We start from the raw sequence: 20244 nt of genomic DNA, 5'->3' as shown, positions 1-20244 counted from the left end.
TACAGCATGTGATACTTCCAGCTATGAATTAACCTCTAACTCCAAGGCTGTAATTTTGCCCCTACTCACCAGTCTGGAAGAGTGTTTGAAAAACTCATATGCTTATAGCCACTTCCATTCTGTACAGTCTAGATGAGCGTGTGGCATGTACAAAAGCATGGCCTTCCAGTGCCATGCTTTTGCTGCTCCTTGAATTAGATAATGCTACTTCTACTGGGAGGTATCTTCCTCAAGGCATTTCTAGACAGCAGTTATATGCTTAGTTAGCTCTCCTCTTGCTGTGCTAAACAGCTCAGCTCTGTTAGTGTCTTTGGATGGGAAATCTCCTTGTCTCCCAGGTTCTACTGGAAATCCCCATTCTCATGTTCTACAGCATCACTTGCCTTTCTCATCATGCTGCCTGTTCTGTCACTCTCTCATTGACAACTGTAGTCCTCATTTGTCATTACTGGGTCATCTCCCTTTCATGTTCTGCCCCAGGCCTTGTTTCCTACCCCCTTTCTCTGGCTCACATCTTCCAGCTGCTCCACTTGTATCGTTTCACTACTCTACTGACATTAGAATGTGCAGGTACTCTTCTACCTTGGTCACAGTGATCAAGAGCTATGGGAGGACAACAGTATCTCCAGAATGGATCTTGAAGATGCACTGCTAATCTTAATTGATTTGATAAATCCCTTCTTAATGGCTCTTACTTGCTATTATTTCTCCTTTAGCTGTTTTTTAACTATGCAAAATGTCTTAGTCCTCAGATTCCTTAGTAGAGTATAACACAATGTCAAATGAATTGCTAAAGTAAAGAAAGATGAGACCTATTACACTTAATTTGTTCACAAAATCTTTTACCTCATCTAAGAAGACTATGTGGATGATTTGTGTGGTCTCCTCTTGCTAAATTGCTGTTGCACTTTTTTTCCATTTTTCATTTACCTCTGTGTCTTTATATATTGTCTCTCTCAAATGTATTTTAAAGCCTTTCATACTAATGAGGTCCAATGAAATAGCCTGTAATTTCCCAACTGCCATCTCCTCTTATTTTTCTTCACAGATTTTTTTGTAAGTTAAGAAACCATATCTACTATTTTTCAGTTTCACTCCCAACTAGATGGTGCTATTAAAAATATTTGTCACTGGGCCAGCATTACATGTGAGAGAAATTTTTAGATGTGCGAGATGGTGATTAATCAGACTTCAATCATTTAACTTTTTGAATTGAGTTTTTTGCTAGCTATGATAATTTCTATTTACATAGCCACATTTTTATTATTCACCCTATCTTTGTCTGTAAATTTAACCTAAAAAATTCTGATTGAAAACTGGGGGAAAATATTTAGTGGACACCTTCCTCATGTTGTCTTTAATCTCTTTTCCATCCTTCCTCCACAGTGGCACAGCATTTTTCCTTGTGGGTATTTTTTTCTATTTATACTACCAAAGAGCCTTTTACTACGTGCTTTAATATTCTTTGCAGGACAGAAGTCAGTTAAGTTCATGGAAGTTCAAACTTTATCTTTGTACTTCCTGACTTCTCAGAAGTTTCTAGCATGTGGACAGTAGTTTTGGCACAGTGTGAACTCTGCTTATTTCAAGTATCTCAATTTTTTTCAGTTTTGGGGATGCAGTTTTCTAAAAGCTACTTGTTCCATTTACTGTCCCTTTTCTGTACTACAGAATAAGCATAACTCGAGAGAGTTTAAATGCCATTTTTATTGTCATTTTACAATGCTTTACTATGTTAGTGCAATTCTTAAGTTCCCATGCCTACCTTTTTTCTCTCTTATATGAATAATCCTACTCAGAATCAAAGCTATGAAGCAATGTGTGAGAGAAAAGGCAGATTAGGGTCTACATTCCTTGAAGTACTTTCACCAGGTACAGCATTTTTTCACAGTGGTAGCTTTTTTAGCTGTGCTGTAAAAGCTGTTTAAGAGACACACACACAGTATCAAAAGGAATGCAAAATGTTTTGGAAGATGAAACTTCTTGGAAACTGAAGAATGCAAGGATTTGTTCAGGTGCCCAGTATTTCTCTAATAGCCTTTTTGTCAATTGACTCATGTTTTATTTCTGTCTTTTAAGTATTATTAGATATTCTTCTGGCACGCTGGTGATTTGCAAATGTACAAGTACTGTTCTGAGTGCTTGGGAAAATGGTCTTTCACAGAACTAAATTATTGCATGGAAAAAATCTTCAGTAACTACTTATTGCTTGGATTTTTGTTACGTCTCAAGATGTGTCATGGCTGTGCAGCACTAACAGCAGAAAAGCATATTTAGCAGCTGACTGTGCTCCAGAGAGCTTGAAACTGAAATATGTGAAATATATTCAGTGCCAAAGGAAGCAAACATCATTTTCGTGGTTACTACGAAAGGTGGGAAAGAAGCCAGTGTCACTAATCTGGGGCACAACCAGTAGCTGCACCCAGTCCCCTTGATTTCTCAATCTCTCAATTGCAGGAATGTTTTTTCCTATTTTCATCCACTACAGTTGTTAGGAGTAGTAGGAAATTTCAGTAGGATACTGGGAATGAAAGGAGACAGAATTTCATTTATCTTCCTGTTGTTTCACTTTAAAAAATTGTCACCATACACAAAGCAATTGGTAAAAGTAGAAAGTGGGGTATTTTCTCTACTGCAGCCTTTGCATTTTATAACCAATCCAGCGGGATTATGCATTAGTCATTAATCTGTTACAGAGAGGAAGCAGTGGATGGGCCAAAACCCAATTTGTTTGTTAATTTGCAAATATTGAGCAAAAGAGATGAACAAACTGAACAAAGACGTAGTTGACAAAGCAGATTTTTTTTTTTTTTTGTATTTCAAAAGCTTTCTTTTGGATTGAGTCTATTCATAAATTATATGACACACAGTTGTGAGAAGATATCAGAAAGTCTCAGTAGATTTAGATTTTCAGATTAGCTGGTGAGCTGCACAAATGTGACCTGAATTATGACTGTCCTGTGGTTTCTACTTATAAATCCTTTTTCCACTACAAACAAATTATGAAATATATTTAAAATAATGAGTTAATGAAAAAAAGAGAGTTTTTTTAAATGGACACAACTACTTTGAGTAGTGTAACTTTTTGCTGTGAGAACAAAAAAAAAAGCCCTCTTCAAATCTCTTTCATATGTAAATACATCCATTTACTTCAGCAGCATCAATGAATCTAGATTTGACCGATAAAAGTCAGCTGGAATGTCACTTCTGTGATTGTGTGTCAGAAAGATGCAGGAGAGGTTAGTGGGGAATCTGTATGTGTTTAGGTTCTTACCTGATATGTCATCTTCACATCAAAGCAGGACCCTGGGTCATAGAAAAAAAAATGGAAGCAGAATTTTGTTTTGAAGTGTGTCATTTCACGTATGTACAGAGCTATTACTTCCATCTCAGGCAATGAAACTATGTACTCTATTTAGAAAGAAATATTTTTTTGTAGAACTGTAATTATGAAGAAATTCCTTACTGTCAGGGTGGTGAGACACTGGAATAGGTTGTCCAGGGAGGTACAAACATGGCAGTGTTCAAGGCCTTCAGCAGCCTTGTCTAGTGAGATGTGTCCTGTCCAGGGCAAGGGGGGGTTGGGACTAGATGGTCTTTGAGATCCCTTCCAACACAAACCATTCTACGATTCATTCTATGATCCTATGATTTACAAAAAGAAGAAAAACAAATCTCATACAAGTGCTTGCATAATGTTATATTAAGGAATTTCAAGGAAAATCTGATCAAGATGGTACTCGAACTGTGAATAGAATTTCAGGTGCCACCACAGTGTTGCAAAGAGTCCTACAAGAAGGTCTCCCCTGTCACCAGTGTTGCAGTTACTCACTCAACAAATCTTGTGTTCAGTAATTCATTTCAACAGCAACAAAAAATACAAATAATTTTATCACCGATAATTTTTTTTCCTCAGTTTCTTTTCTAAAGCAATCAACACAAATCTTTGTTCTCCTATTCTTAGTGTTTTGAGGTTTGTTTTTGGGGTGTGTTTTTTTGGAGTTTTTTTGGGTTTTTTTGTTGTTTTTTTTTTTCAGGGAAGAAGGGGATATTCAAACAATTGGAAACTTTTCAGTCAAGAATGTGGAGATAATATGTTAAATACAGCTGATAATTCATGGTAAGGGAAATTTGCTCCTTCCCATATATGTGCTTGTTTTCTGAGCAAGATTTTCAGAAAACAGGATCTTAGCCTTAGGAGTTTGTCCTGCATGAACTTTTCAGGAAAGCAATTCTGCTACATCAGGGATTTAATCCATTTATTAATAGGCTGTAAAATGATGGGTGTTGATTTAAAATCCAGAGACACTAAATAACTGGTTTAATTTTTGTATGTGTAAAATATACAGATCGCTAGTTGAAAAAAAACCCCATACTATTGCTTTCAATGTTTGTCTATTAAAAAGAAAGCATATTTTTCACTCAGCTTATATGCCTATGTTGATTTTTCCGAGCTCTGGAGCATGAGCTGCAATACAAATAGAATGGCATAGCTATTTACCCAGCAGTTGTCCAGACAAACTGACCTGATTAAAGTGAAAATTTTTCATTGAAGCAGTTTTCTATGGGTGTGCTGGGATATTTTTAGTGAAAGGGCATGGTTTTTTTTGCAAGTTTATTTTAGTACCACCCCCCCCCACCCCGCCCAGACACCAAACATTCAACTTAAAAATTTATACATATTTTATAAGTCTCCATAATGCCTTCTGAGTATGACAGTTTAGATGCTTATTGCTCCTGTTCTACTTAGGGGCCTGTTTTCCTGTTTGGACTTAGTGCTCCATGACATGCCACTATCTCTGCATTATGGCTGTAGACATAGCCTATTCTGTGATGAATTGAGGGAAATACAGTCTAGTAATGTAGCTACACAAAAGAATGAGAATATGAGTCACTCAAACTTTAATATCTGTGAGTGCCAAAGCTTGTATTTAAAGCTCCCCTGGAAAATTTAATTATTTTCGGCAAGAAGAAAAAACCTGAAAATATTTTTAATTACCTCTAGACAGCTAGTTTTTATTTACTGTTGAATACATATGGTGACTTCAGTAAAATTATTCCAGAGGATATAAGTTTCGAATTTTAGCTCTGCAGAAACCTAATACTGAGTGAAAGGCTCAATCTGAATTTTTGTACAAATGATTTCATCTGACAGAGAAGGGTGATTTTGAGTCAGGAGCATGTTGGGCTATTGGCATTCTTCAGCCATACTCTATTTGTGCAGAGAACTTTTTTGTTGATGTCTCTATTAATCCTTTCTCTCAGTTCGTAGCATTTGAGACAGAAAGCATTTTTTCACCCAAGTGTTGTGCATGTGGATTGCCCACACAACTGAAATTCATCTGTGAACTACAGTGTCAGCTTGACATCAATTACTGTCTGTGGCTCCAGGATAGGTATCTTTAAGCATCAAGCAACAAGCAGAAGTTGTATTTTAAAGCCTTGAAACCTTGTCTGAAGCTGCTGGTCTGAAAGCTCTCATGCAATTTGGATGGTATTTTCTTAGCTTGGATTGCTTAATCAATGCTCTGTTTTCACTTCATTGGCAAAAAATAATACAAAAAGAAAGCTTCTCTATTAACAAACCATTTGTCATTTCCAAGCTGGCAGCAGAGGTCTGTGCAGTCATGTCTAATGAGTTGCTAAATCTTTATGCCTTCTCCTCTTTGGAGAATCATTAAGTTTAGAAGCACTCGCCTCTACAGGGCTGATCAGGATGGCTTGTTTTAAAACATGTCAAAAATGTTGGGCAGCAGCTTGTTAAAAACATCCACATTATGGATCATTCTGATTGACTGGGCATAATTTAATGCCAGTTTTGTTATTATTTTTCACACAGGTTGCAAAGATGCTTACAAATCCTGAGACTTTAGTCTGGACTTGGCACAGAGATGTAGTGCATCTAAGCTCTTCCAATTTTTCTTCATATTAATCCAAAATATTTTTATTTTCTTTTAATTTGAAATCTGAGTAACTGTTGCTCAGTGCTATTACAAGACCTTGCCCAGAGAAGTTTTGAATGCCCCATTCCTGGAAAAGTTCAAAGCCAGGTTACATGAGAGTTTAGAGAAACCTGATCTACTGGAAGATGTCTCTGCTCATGTCAGAGGGATTGAAACGCTATGATTTTTAAGGTCCCTTCCAACCCAAAGCATTGTATGGTTCTATGACTCTGTGACTGTTGAGAAACTGATTTTCAGAAAGGCTTCATTGTCTTCATGTCAAGTCAAGTGTCACTTCTTCTAAACATCAGAGCTACACAGTCAGCCTAAATCTCTGCAAGAGACTGTGAACTGCAGCCCAGCCCTCAGCCCATCACATCAGACCAAACCTAGTTGCCAAGGGTTTGTGTCCAAACAGAGAACAAGTGATGTGCATGCATATTCCTGTGCCTCTGACTTCCATTAGGTAACCTTCAGCACATCATAATTGTATCCTGGTGTCTCGTCTGCTTTAAGACAGTGAGTGACCTTGACTTGGAGCAGGTGCAGAGCAGGCACACGTTTCAGCTGACACAGCCTCTGGCAAAGGGGCAGGTAGGGAAGCCTCTGTGCCAGAATTCATTTGAACTTATTCCTTTCATGACTGCAGGGTGGACGGGAGATGGAGGAGAGGGGAGCAACCCTCCTCCTTTTACTCCCTTGTTTCAGGGGAGTTAGTCCCTATCAGGGAGAAAGAAAGGCAGTCCCTGTCCCCAGGAAGAGTTTTTTGTTTCTCTCCTTTGTATGTACTACATGAGGGTGTGAACTATGACTTTTCTCTCATCCCCTCCACCATACCATGAAGACAAACTCTCCTCTGCTCCTATAACTAGGTTTTCAGAGCTCAGCAGCAAAAAGGCAGACCTTGTTCTTCCAGAAAATGACATGACATTTTGTTAGTGCCAGAGAGAATTTGACTCTAGTATCCAAAGACTGAATTTAAGTCTTCTATTGAGCACTTCATTTCAAGTTAAATAATTTTGTTTTCTTACCAATTCATAGTGAAGAACATCTATGTTTCCTGTCTTGTATGTATAAATGTAATTTGATTGGATTATATGTATTGTATGTTTCCAGGAAAATAAAGGAAGTAAAATTAGGAGGAAAATCATGACACAAATGACTTTGGTCTAATTTGTGATTTTCAGATTTTGAATATTTCTTATTTTGATTTGTAGGTGATGATCTGCTGACAGAATAAATAAATCATAGAAAGTGCCGACACTGCACAGGCATTTGCTGTGGTATCACTCCCACATGAGGAACCTTCATCACAGTCTTTCTTCAAGTATGTTCTCTCCTGTGGTAAGTTTTTCAGTCATACCGTCTTCTCCTGTATCAAGAGTTTTCAGCAGAGGAAGTGAGATGAATTCTGAAAAGTCCAGCCCTGGTCCTAGACTTTGTTAGCAGAACTGGAATCTATAGACAGTAAACCTGGCTGTACTCATGTTAAACACATGCAAGGCCACGGAGTGTAGTAAATATAAGAGAACTAAATTACAGGTGTCACTGACTTTAGTTTGTGTTTCCTTTGTGCCCATGAAGTGGTCCACATTTGCACAGTGTGTAAATTTTTTTTACTTGTCTGTTTACATGAAATTAATTTTTTTAATACTGGCACCTGTATTTTAATTTAAGACTTTCCGAGTTATGTCAGTTCCTCTAAATAACTAAGAAAGATCCTCATGTCCAATATTGAAAACAAATAAACAAAAATCCATTAATAATTTTGACAACTAACCTTTGAAATCAAGACCTAATTAGTTCCTATTGAGCTTGGTCCAAAGATCATTGAAGCAATTTGGAGTCTTACCATTAAAGTTAATTGACTTTAGAGCAAAATTGTCAGACACACTGGTATAGCAACATATACCAACACCCATCAGCAGCATCACCTCCAGACAGACAGGCTGTGTTAGCTTCTCTATTTGACATTGTTTCTGGTAAGGATGTTGCTTAAGCTGATTATGTCCCTGTGGGCAAATAGAGGACCTAGCAAAAACTTTGTGCCCTGGGTACCTGTTTATGTGGCAGTCACCAAAGCCTGCAGGTTTCACACATTCCAGTGTCAATGTGGAGGTTTCATCAGAAGTGTCAACATTAACAAGATTTTAAACTGCAGGCGAATATAGAGGATCATTTGATCCTGGCAAGGAACTGTTTGCCTCAGCACTTGTGAGATAATGTAGAGTAAGCAGCAAATCATTGATGAATCTGTAATGCAACACCAGTCCCAGGAGTACTCAGGCAAAATTGCTGCCAAGAAGAAGGAAAGGCAACAAAAGTGATTAAATGTAGTGAAAGATTCAGACATTGGGAGACCTTTAGGGAGAAACTTCTTATTTTAAGCATAAAGGAAAAAAATGCTACAGAATTATGTGCATAAAGCTTTCATTCTGGCTTAATAAAAACCATAAGGAACCCACAGATGCTGAATGTTTACTGAACCTTAATTAGCCTAGAATCATTCTTGCATTACTCTAGTTTTATGCTTGTGGTAATGTTGACTTCTGGCCATTAGCCACGAGTTTCTAGGGAACCTTTCACACATTCTACCAAGCCATTAATTCTCATCATTGTTACATGCTTTTGCTGTCGATAGACATAATTAATAAACATAGGTAAAAATTTGCACTGATAGAGCAAGGTGCGTGATCATTCCTTGAACATTTAAAACGTGGAAAATTCACTAACAGTATCCAACAATACTTAAATGGGGATTAGAGGACCTCAGTGTAGTTGCATTGTCAAAATGGTGGATTGCATCTGTCAACACAGAGAGGTGGTCCTTAGCCTTGCATTTCAGTGGATGCCTCCCCCATCTCTGTTTTGTCTTGTTTCTGGATGCCATATTTCTAATAGGTCCAGTGGGATCCATGCAGGTTCTTCCATAGTAATGGCTGGGACTTGTAATAAAGACCTTGGCAAGAGGGAGATCACTGCTTATTTTCCATCTCTGTGGTGTATTTGCTTTGGGAACACAATTCAGTCACTTGGGCTGGTTTTAATAGGGTTGATAGAACTACTTTCTTTGAGTAATCTGCTTCATGGCACAGCTTTGTTTCCAACTATATTGCTGTGCCTGGAAGAAGGGTTCAAATTCTATTTGGTTGCCCAGGTTACTTAATGTAACAAATTTGGCTTAATCAGTTTCAAATCGAGATTAAAAAAGCCCCCTCCCTATCACATTGATTATCCTCAAAGTAATCCACTCCCTTTGCAAATTTATTTTGGAAACTAAGCAAGGTTATACAGCATTAAATACAGCAAGGTTATACTGTATTAAATACAGTAATCTATTTAGATGAATGCAGTTGCAAAGCTCTGGCTAATATTCTTATGACATTTAAATTAAAATATGCATCCCACCTACTGATACCAAAAATAATGAGTTAATGTACCAAAAATAAACATTCATTTAAAGAAAACAGAGACTTTTAAGTGATCATTCTGAAAATTTCAATGCCATCTTGCAATAATTTGTGATGCCATCTTGCATGATTCATGCTTGAAATATTGTTTTGTAATTTCTCTTCAATATGCTTCTCTATTATTGGACACCTTTTACTTTGCACCAGCTGATTTTGGAGGTAGATGAAGATGGTTGTTAATCTTTCATCAGCTGCAGCAGGGAGGATATTCTTTAGACTATACTGGGAAAAAATTATGTAAGGATCTCTAGCTTCATGTTTATATCCAGGTCAGCAGACATCCAAAGAAATTTGTCTCCTAGGTACCATCAGAAAAGGGGCACGCAAGATAGATGGGCTTGGCAATGAGGCCCTGCCTGTACCATGACAAAAGGGACCCACAAGGCCTTTCAAGTCTGCAGTAAAGCACGTGCTCAAGGGATTAGGCAGGAGGGAAGAAGAGAATCAACTCTTCTTTTTATCTGAATTCACACACACACACCAAAAAAAAAAAAAAAAAAATTTCTTTCAGGCATAACCAAGGTGGAAAGACAATGTCTTACTGATGGAGAAACACGTACTTAGTGCCATGATTTATTGAGAGTGTTTGTGCTTGTTTCCTGAGAAATACATGGAGCCTTTTGATAACACTAGATGAGAGCAATCTGCTGTGTGGGCAGATGTGCACATAATAGATGGTGCCTGAGGCATATTTGCCCACATTTGGTGAAATCACTTCTTTATCTTACTACATGATTTAGTTTTATTGTATTGACTGCTGAGAACAGTATCTTCTTCATGTTGGAAATCGCTACCTTACTTACAAGTATGCAGATTTTAATAATGCAGTAATAGTAATGATTTTTTTTTTAAGTGTATGGTAAAACTAGTGTCACTCTTTTCCTGTGGTTGAAGACGCTTTAAAATTGGTGGACTGGTCATACTGATTTTGAAATAATCTATTTTTGCTGTTGTTCCAGATGATGTAAATTAATGGAAAATGGTCTCAGAATCTGGCTAGACAATGCTTTTGCTTTTTTGAGAGTCTATGCACTATGTTTAAGAGTTTTGCCTTATGCTCTCAGCTGGGAATTAGATGGGATCATTTCCTTTGAAGTTTTGTTGTTAAGGTTCCAGATCAATACAGGATTTATGTTCACATGTTTTCAAGTACACAAGTAGTCCTTCTGAAATCAGTGAAAAAGTTCTGACTTAATTGATGTCAGTGCCAGAACTCCCACTCACTTCAGAAAGGCCATACCTAATCACATTTTTCAATCGAGTTGTTTTGGGGCAAGAAAAGGGAGGATTGTTCTGTTTATTACCAGTGAATGAAGGGTAGTAATATGTTAAGATTTTATAGCAGATACTGTGGAGATATCCATGGAGAACTGTCAGAAATAATTATTTCAGTACCATAAAAATCTTCAGGTTTAGTAATTCCAGTTCTTTATTTTGTCCTTCTACATTATGTATTAATGGTAACCATGTTACTGTGATGATGTCAAATGTAATCCAAATGGTTTAGACAGCATTTAGATACAATTGATGCAAAGCCTTTTACTGTATCAAACTAAAACCATTAGTCATGTCAAAATAAATTATTTTGTCATTGCCAAAATGCTTTTGTTTTAGATTCCTGAATCTCTTTTCTTTAAGCCATTTGTTTCATTGGAAATTCTGAAGTAGTGACATTCTTTCTGATTTAGAGCAACATCAAATTTTGAAGGAGCAGAATTTCCTGCAGAACAGAAATTCCAATTTTGACCATCTCTCAGTGCAGTGAGTACTTCATTCACTGTGACTGCCAACTCAGTGAAAAGCTGGGTACTAAAGTGCTATTCAAATCTGGAGCTTAGCTGGCTAATATTATTGCTGATCAAAAGAACATGAACATATGGTTATATTGTTGGACAAATATATTGTCTGTGATGCCTTGGCTTTTCAGAAGATAATGAGACTTGTTACAATTGCTCTTCCTCAGATAATCCATTTCTGATTGACAAAATTTTTAAATAGAACCCAAGCTTTTGTAGAACATAGAATGCTTCTTCTACCTTCCTTCTGCTCTCAGAAAACATCTTCACAACCTACATAATAAGTGATAGTCACAAATAAGTCATAGTTTTACTATTAAAAGCTTTTGCAATAGATTGGTGTGCAATATAGCCACTTTTATTGAGCCTTTTATTAAGTTCTACTTGTTTCTTAATTTCTTGTTTGTCATAATTTCTTGGCAGAGGAATATATATTAACAAAAATTCTTTTTCCTCTTACCTGGTAACTTTATCTACAGAACCACATGTTGTTTTTCTTTTACTGTAATTATGATGGGCTGGGATTGAGGCTGTCTTAACACTATTTTATACAAATATAGTGTCCTCAGTTTCAGTAGAATGCATGCCATTCTATACATATGGTTGCAAAAAAAGTTCTTTTGGATATTTCATCACATATTGAAAGTGCTGAACTCTTGGATAATACAAGTGCCTGCCTGGTGGTAATATCCTCAAAATTTTTCTGCTTGTTTCCTAAAATGTCTGCATTGTCAGAAATTTTGTTCACACAGAGTCATGGAGTGTTTTGTTCAAACAGTGCTGACGACTATGGTGTAATAAATGTCCCCAGCTGTTTTATGGGAACCTTTAACATACAGGCTGAGTGAAAAGTAGTCACATAAACTTTCTTCCACTGTTGTAATGGACTTTGAAAATCTGCTAAGCCCTGGAGGACTAGGGAAGTCAAGGAAAGTCAGGATATAAAAAATAATATTAACACATCGTTAGTGTAAGCAAACATAATGAGATTTTGCATTTAAATGAAATTTTATATACTCACAGGAAGCATCATCTAGTGGTTAAGGTATAGAATTGGGAACTGAATGATGCTGCTTCTATTCTTGGTCATGAGGCTGTAGGTTTTGTTCCAAATACAGAAGAACAGAGGTCAAAAATATACCTGAAGAAAAGAGCTTTCTGTTTTTAATAATGGCATGAGATAAGGCCATATCCCAAAGCCTTACATAGAAACAGAACTTTGATTTCAGATAAGATTTCTATGAAAACCAACTCAGAATTTCATAAAAGGGACAGATCAGAGTTAAATGAAAATGGGTATGAGAGGAAAATTGTACTCAGTCTTAAGTCATGTGAAGAGAGGTATGTAAGTTTAGTCTAAGGTCAGCAAATGCAGAAAGCACCAAGGGTAGTAATGGCACAATAATTAGTTAAAGGGTCATGAAATGTGTCCGTCTCATACACCCATGAAATTTCAGTAGCTGTCTGGCAAAGGATATTAAAACCCTGCTTTTGTATGAATGTAAGATTACTTACATAGAGAAATCTGTGCGAAGTCCAGAGTGTAATTCATGGTCTTCACAGGTTTTGTGCTTGCAGTTTCAATGGGAATGGATTCAAATGAAGTCAGGAGACTGTCTTATTCAAATGAGACTGCTTGGAAAGTTTGACCCCAAGTATGTAGAGCTTTGTCTGCATTTTCTTGGTCCTAGCTCACCTTAATGCCATCATCAGGTTTCTCTTTCTACAGTGTCCAAGCTCTTATTGAGCAGGTCAGCTATTAATTAAAAAAGCTGGAATTATTGTACCATAGATATCTCCTCTGTTCATAGGCTACTGCTCTGTGTTCTAGATTTGGAAGGTGGTGGTGCTTGGGCATTCCTGAAGTGTGAAGGTATTTAGTCCCAAGATTAGAAAATATAGAGGCCTTGGAATCACATATGGGCAGAATCACTTGTCTCTGGATATCAGGTATAGTCTAAAACATCTAATGTTAAGATGTTCCGGATGTGTCTTATATCCTGCTCCTCAACATGCCCAGTGTGTCTCCAACCTGGAGACTGCTGAGCACTTCAGCATGTCTTGTACCTCAGACCTGTAAGGATTTCAAACTTAGAAATGCATGCAAGACTCAATGTTATGATGTTGGCACACTCTGTCCTGGCCTAGAGGCATTCATCCAGCAGTTGGGAGGTCCCACTTCTTCCCACTTCAAGTCCCACCTCTGCCTAAGTAAATATGAATTTGCATTTTCTGCCTCTCTGGGGAAGCACCTTAAACAACAAGCTCAGAGTGAGTTTTGAGAAAGGGTGATGGGACAGGGAGTCAAGATTGTCCTTCCCTTGTTTCAAGCTGTTCCAATTTCAATGAGTTCATTGGACTGGAGGGTGGCAGGAGGAGAATGAATGAACTGTACCAAGAGATAGAGGAGAAGGGGCTAAACATTTTCAGGTATTAAAAGTGCTTGAAACTGGAACTTGATATTCCAAGTGAGAGCTCCATGATGTTTGGAGAGGATGTTGTCTATGTTTTGTGAGTAAAGGATAGGTCAAGCATCAGTTTTCAGGAGACAGTACATAATGGTGAGTTGTGCAAGTCCCAGCTCAGGATAGCACTGTGGTGGGGAGGGTGGGGGGGAAAGAAGGGCACCTCCATCTCCAGCAGCATCACTCAACCAGCTTCATCAGATCAGCCTTCCAGATGTTCCGTGCTGAGGCACCTGGCTGTCCCCATCTAATGGCACATCAGTGCCCAAGTCGGGATAGGGAGTGTCAAAGCACCAAGGATGTCTCTGAGGATGTAGTCAACACTGTACTTCATGCATCAAGAATCCCAGAGATACCTGTAAACCTCTTTGTAAAGCTCTTTAAAATCTCTAATGAAAAATGAAATAGCGCTATTTTTTTCTAATAAGGATTGATCAAAAATCTAAGAGAGGCAAGGTTTTAGAGGAGATACTACCTTTTATTAGATCAACTGTTATGCTTGAAAGAAGCAGGCCAACTTTCAGGCACAAATCTCTTCTTTGTAATCTTGATCGCTGCTCATTACCACAAGGTGTTGCAAAGTCAAACTCCCAGTTTGTCTCTATCTTTGAATGCCTTTCTCATTTTATTGCAGGAAGTTATATTTTCTTTTATATTGCTGATTTTGTGATTATTACTATTAGTCATCTTGCCTGAAGTGTAGTTTACAGAAGCTGGACTGAATTACCTTTTACAGCTCCAGAGACTTCTTTGCAGCACCAGAATACCCATCTGCCATGTTCTGTTTGCTTTCCACTTCTGGCTCTAACACCTGAATGTAGATAGCTAAAAAACTGGGTCCAGCATTTTGCATTTTAGCAGGCACACATTCAGGAAGTAAATTTATTGATGAAATATTTAATAGTAAATTAACCAATTTTTACAACTGTAATTCTAAAATAAATAACTGTTGCACAGTTTATTGAAGTTAAGTTACCCTAATGCACTTGGGTTCATGGTTAAAAAAAATTAATTCCTTGAGGAACAAAAAGAAGAAAGAAGCTGGGGGTAGAGAGGAAAAATAATTACTTTTTTTTCTGAATTTCCAAAACCACTGTCAGCTTTCTGTGGAAAGTCAGTCTTTGTGTCCATTCCCCTGGTCTTCTCTAACTGAAAAGTATCTAGTCTGATATCTTTCTGCAAATGCTCTGCAGAGGGAATTGAACCAGTTTGTTTAGTTTTGTTTTCTCTTTGATTTTCTCTTTTAAATCTTTGTTAGGTGGATGTGTATTAACAAGAAAGCAGAAGCTGGACAAAAAAAAAATGAAGGACATTTTCAATGAAATTTGTCTGTAAAATTTGCCCCCAGTAAACTGAACATTCTGTTATGCTCTATTTAAAGATGTCTCCATGAACCTGTTAAGTTTTGCATCTGTTCAAATTCAAGGCATTCTGAGATGAGATTTTGTCTCAAGCTGAGTCCTGAGGCTGGAGTTCAGCTACTGAAGCACTAATGTTACTGTGTATTTTTTCACTGTAAACAGTTTTCATAAAATTTTGGTTGACTTTTGTTATTTTCAACTTCAAATGAAAAGCAAGTCTTCTCCCAGTCCCCAAATATTCATGAATATATTATGAATATATTATAATATATTAAGAACTAACACCTGTACCATATGTTGTGAGTTCAATGCATTATTTATGGAGCAAAGCATTATTCATAGGTATCAATCAGGGTAGTGACACCCTGGCCTTTTGTTTCCTCCTTTCTTCTTGGTCCTTCTAATAAACCTTTAAAATATAAGGACTTCAGGACCCTTTACAGAAGGAGTCAAAGTTAAGAATTGTGATGGAAAACCTGGTAACTGTAAGCATAACAGGACATGAAAAGTCAATTACTTGCAAGGTGTTGAGAGCTTGGCAAGAAAGTAATCAAAGCAATATCGTATCATGTCTTCATTATAAGACTATAGATGCTGTGCAGAGCAACATTAATGATCTCCTCTAAAACTTTGGGGAAGTTAAACCAGTCTAAACTCACTTGCTGCTTTGGTCTAATTTTGGCATACATTAATGTCTCTACAGTTTGATGCTGAAGAGTAGATGGAAACCTGCTACAATCCACTAAATATGCTGATGTATTCAGTTAACAGAACCATCAGAATTCATAAAACAATAAATATATCCCAAAATTGGTTAAAATTGCAAAATAAATTAGAATAGAGTAAATCAAAATAAGAACAAATTCAAATAAGGAAATAATAAAGTAAAATCTTACATTTAAGTGTAAAAGATACTGATACATTAACATTGGTTTGCATTTTAGAAATTACTAAAATGGTGTTATAGAATAGAATGCAAAATTTATTGGCCAAGAATTGTTCCTGGAGCAAGGCAGCATTATTTGCTCTAATATTGGTGAATTCATTACAAAGAAGCATGAGTGTAAAAATTTCCCTCTCCACCCATTCTTCCATCTCTGCTCCTTTCAGAGTATACTTCTTCATGTCACCAGGACACATTGAAATATAGCACATATCTTGAAAGCTGTTCAGTTCCTTCTCCTTTGTGCAGGGGCATGAAAAATTCTTTTGTTGGCTCAGGCATTGATAAAGTAATAGCAATTTATGCAAGCATAACTATTCAATTTCATTATTTCTTTGGAGAAATTCCATGGAATGGAGCAGGAGGAGTGAAATTGAGGGGATTTATTGCAATTTAAAGTAAAAAAAAATATTGTTAGTTACTACTAATTAAGAAAAGAAAACAAAACTTTCCTGTATTTAGTTGCTGGTGAGATTTGGGATTTTTTACATGAATGTCATTTGCTTCCCCTTAGCAGATATTTCCAATGCATGACCCATACCTATCTGAGAGTGTGAAAACCACTCTTAGGGTGTCTATAGAACTTTGCTAAGAAAATCAAGCCTATTGGGTAAATTTTAAGGAGCTGCAAGCAAAACAAAGTTGAAAACTAATGCTATATGATAGTACCAGTACAGAACGAGATAATTTTTTTTCCCAGTATTATAATTAGGCTCTGAAGGCCTTATCCTAAAAGACTTGGAGTCAATAAGAATACCATTACTGACTTTGAGGGATTTAGAGTGTCAGTTTATTGGAGTTTTGTTTGTCTTTAGTGTCTTTAATGCACACAAGAAGATGCTTGAATAACTGGAATTTCCTAGCTTGGTCATTTGGCAAGGCTAGAGATTGATACTGCTGGGTGTTGTATTGATGCTTTTCCACTGATTGGCTGGATGACCTTTGAACACTGACTTGCCCATTCAGCCCACAGTTAATTTATTGTGAAGAGACAGAAAATAAGAAGAACCTATTTTTTTTCCTTTCAGAATCCAGCAGCTGTGAAATTTAAAATAAAGCATCTTCAGCAATTCTTGGACAGTGAAAGAGGCAAAGTGCTTGAAGGCTGCAAAGCAGAGGTTTCTGTGCCTGCAGACAGATACGCAGTGGCTGATAGCCAAAAAGATTTTTCCTCATAATAATAGTTTATTATTCTGAGTACAATGGAATATAGAATAATTCCAGAAAAATGATATTACTGCAAGAACAGAGCTGAGTTTGGCCCATGAGGAGCAGAACTCTTTTGCCTTTTCCCTTGTGGCAACTGGAAGAAAAAAGTACAATGTTAAGGAAAAAAAATATAACAGTGGGAGGCTGCTGTGGTGATGACCAATATTCCACTGCTTTAAGTCCCTATGCTTATTATATATTTTGTGTTCTGGATTTAATTACAGATCTGGAGTGTAGTGCTAATAAGGCTGCACAGTTTTGTCTTCTTCCTCTCTCTGAGGCAGAGCTAATTAAAAAAGGCATTAATTAATACGTGCTTTGAGGTCCCGGAACTTTAGGTGATTAAAATATTCTGAGTAATATATTATAACTTATAGCACATGGATCACTATGAAATGGTTTCATGTCACTGACTGTAAAATGTGACCTATCTCAAATGCCACACCTGCTAGGGAACAGAGCAGTTGGAATTGACCAGCTCTGTGTCCCTGGAAGAGATCTGGTCAGCTGTCAGTCCTGGACTCCTTCAGCCAGCCAGCCATCGGGGGACATTAATGGCAAAACTTTTACATCTTTGATTTTAGTACCCATTTCTGATGCAAAGACTTTACCTTTTAGTCAGGTGCTTACAGCCTATTTTTGGGTTTACATCTGGTCTAGAAAAATTGCAGGTTTGAGTAAAGCTTTTTTTTATTTCCTTGTGCTCTTGTTTCTAATTAACCCAGAACACCTTTGTCCTCTTCTTGTGGGTAATGCATAGGAGATAATTACTTAAATATTGAAAACAAATTTACTAGCTTTACAATTTCTCTTTGCATCCATTACTAACATTTTGCGATGGTTACAATCAAAGCATACGCACTGTCAGCAAAGGAGACAAGTAGACCTTTTGGTCTAGAATGTATATTTAGAGTTTTAATTCAGTAAGCAGTAAATGTGGCAGTGAATGTTAATAAATGTTAAAGACTAACCCTAGTGCTAAATAGGGCAGTTCCTGATCAAACAGGACAGCTTTTAAGTGATCAGCACAGTGGTGCCACCCTTACAGCCACCTCAGGGGTGATGATGCCTTCTTGAGCTTCACACTCCTAAGGAGAGGAGTATGTTCATTTCCCTGCTACGTACAGTATCCTTCAGATCTCCTTCAGACATATCATTAAGTTAGACAGTCCTCTGCTTTCAGAAAAATGGTTAAATATCTGCATTTCAAAATGATCCCCATCCCCCTCATACACACAGCAAAATCTTCCTGTTAGAAAAGACTAAACTAAACTGCTTCTGAGAATTTTAAATTTGTATCTAGATTTCTATGCTACTTTTTGGTGCTGATTTCTTCTTACAATCACCATGGCAGCAATACTTAATTCATTTTGTTAAAAAAAGAAGCTTTTTCTACACTTCGTCTATGAAGAACTATGTCAAAAAAAAAAGAGGATAATTTTTGTAATTTATTACATGACAACACAAAATTGGAAGCCTGCAATCAGTGGGAAGTAAAAGCTTTCAAAAATAAAGCTACAAGGTGATAAATTAAAATTGCTGGTTGTCACATCCATCCTACTGCTTTTATCCATAACTGCTCTGTTCCTTTTATAAAAGCCTGGATTTATTAGCAACCACTGGAAGCCTTCAGACACCACCAGGCCTGCAGCTCCCAGGTTAATGATTGGTATTAATTACTACCAATGTACAAATTCCTAAGGCCCTGTACCAGTTGCTATGCTTTTGTCTCAGATGCATCTAAAATTCAGTCTTTAGCATGATTTAATTGTCACTGTCTTCAGCACTGAGTGTTACTCTAAGCTGAAGCTATTTACAGGTCTCGTGAAGAGTTATATTTGTATTTGACTGAAAAAAGGGTCAGTGATTACAGCAAAATGGGCCTTCACACAGGTTCCAAGGGGAAGAGGGGAGCTGGTGCTTTAGTCTAACCTCCTCTCTGAATACAGTCATTCTACATGAAGAATGAAGGAACTGTCTGATTGATCATTTATATAAAGGTTAAGGAACAAAGATACAACTTTCTAGATTTCTTCCTGGCCTCGTGGTATCTGTTTTGTCTTGTATTTTAAAGAGAGTGTGACTCTGTATTGCCCTTCTGAGCTCTTCTTCAGTACTATATTCACAGAACCCCCATTCTGGCAAAGTCTGAGGCTGCCATGAGTACCATCTCCCTCCAGGAATCCCATTAGGTTGGTCCTTCCTACATGCCAATGCCACCTAAGCAGCTTCTTTCATGCTTTCTCCTCTCATGTCTCTCATGCTGAGGAACTCCCCTTTGTGCATATCCATCAACATCTACATCATCATCACTCTTCAGAACTATTTTGCTCCGTAGATCCATTGTGAGTCCCCATCAGAGTAGATGACAACACTGACAGCCAGTGGGCTGACATTTCCCACAGGCTGGGGCTGTCTCATTCCCTTCTGCCCATGACAGGTGGATCACTTGTGAAAGTCCTCACCAAAGGACATGGTAGATTCTAAAAATTTACAAGGGATGACTGAAGCTCATGAAAATAAATCCACTGAGCATTGCAAAATACCTGAAGCCCACATTCAGAGAAATAAGGTCCTGAGCTAAAATCATAAAGGCAGAGAGATTGTTAGCAAGTTTTAACATATGGTTGTCCTGTTCTTATGATTCCATTACCATCCACTTATGGCCATATTCTGTGGGGTTTTTTTTAATTGAAACACCAGAACAAGAGATTGTTAACAGTCCCAGGAGCAAAAACCGTGCTCAGACACCTCTTAATGTCAATTCTGTAAAAACAGGATACTCTGCTGGAGTGGACAGACCTTTGGTCTATCCCCTTGTAGTCTTTCTTAGGTTTTGCTTTTATATATCTAAAATGGGAATCAAAATCAGAGTATTTCACGCTTTGTTACTATTGTTTTTCCAGCAGCACAACTGAATTAATTACACACACACACACACACACACAGAGACAATATTAGAACAGTACCTAAGGCAAAACCCCCCAAAATCTTAAGCTTTACCCCCACATCAATATAGATACTCTGATAAGATGCCCACTGGAGGATGTCAGTGATG

At 37.4% G+C, this 20244-nt stretch overlaps 1 long non-coding RNA gene across 6 annotated transcripts in view; it reads left to right on the top strand.

Annotated features, from left to right (window-relative positions):
- LOC110469733 (uncharacterized) overlaps positions 1-20244 on the top strand; it is a 79289-nt gene that overhangs the window by 11787 nt on the left and 47258 nt on the right. For all 6 annotated transcript variants that reach the window (XR_002465306.3, XR_013340373.1, XR_013340374.1 and 3 more), the window contains one exon: positions 7160-7286. This is a non-coding gene — a long non-coding RNA (uncharacterized LOC110469733). The remainder of the gene's footprint in view (positions 1-7159; positions 7287-20244) is intronic.

The sequence above is a fragment of the Lonchura striata genome, chromosome 1 (assembly GCF_046129695.1).
Source record: "Lonchura striata isolate bLonStr1 chromosome 1, bLonStr1.mat, whole genome shotgun sequence".
Classification (NCBI taxonomy): domain Eukaryota; kingdom Metazoa; phylum Chordata; class Aves; order Passeriformes; family Estrildidae; genus Lonchura; species Lonchura striata.
This window is presented reverse-complemented; position numbering and strand designations above follow the sequence as displayed.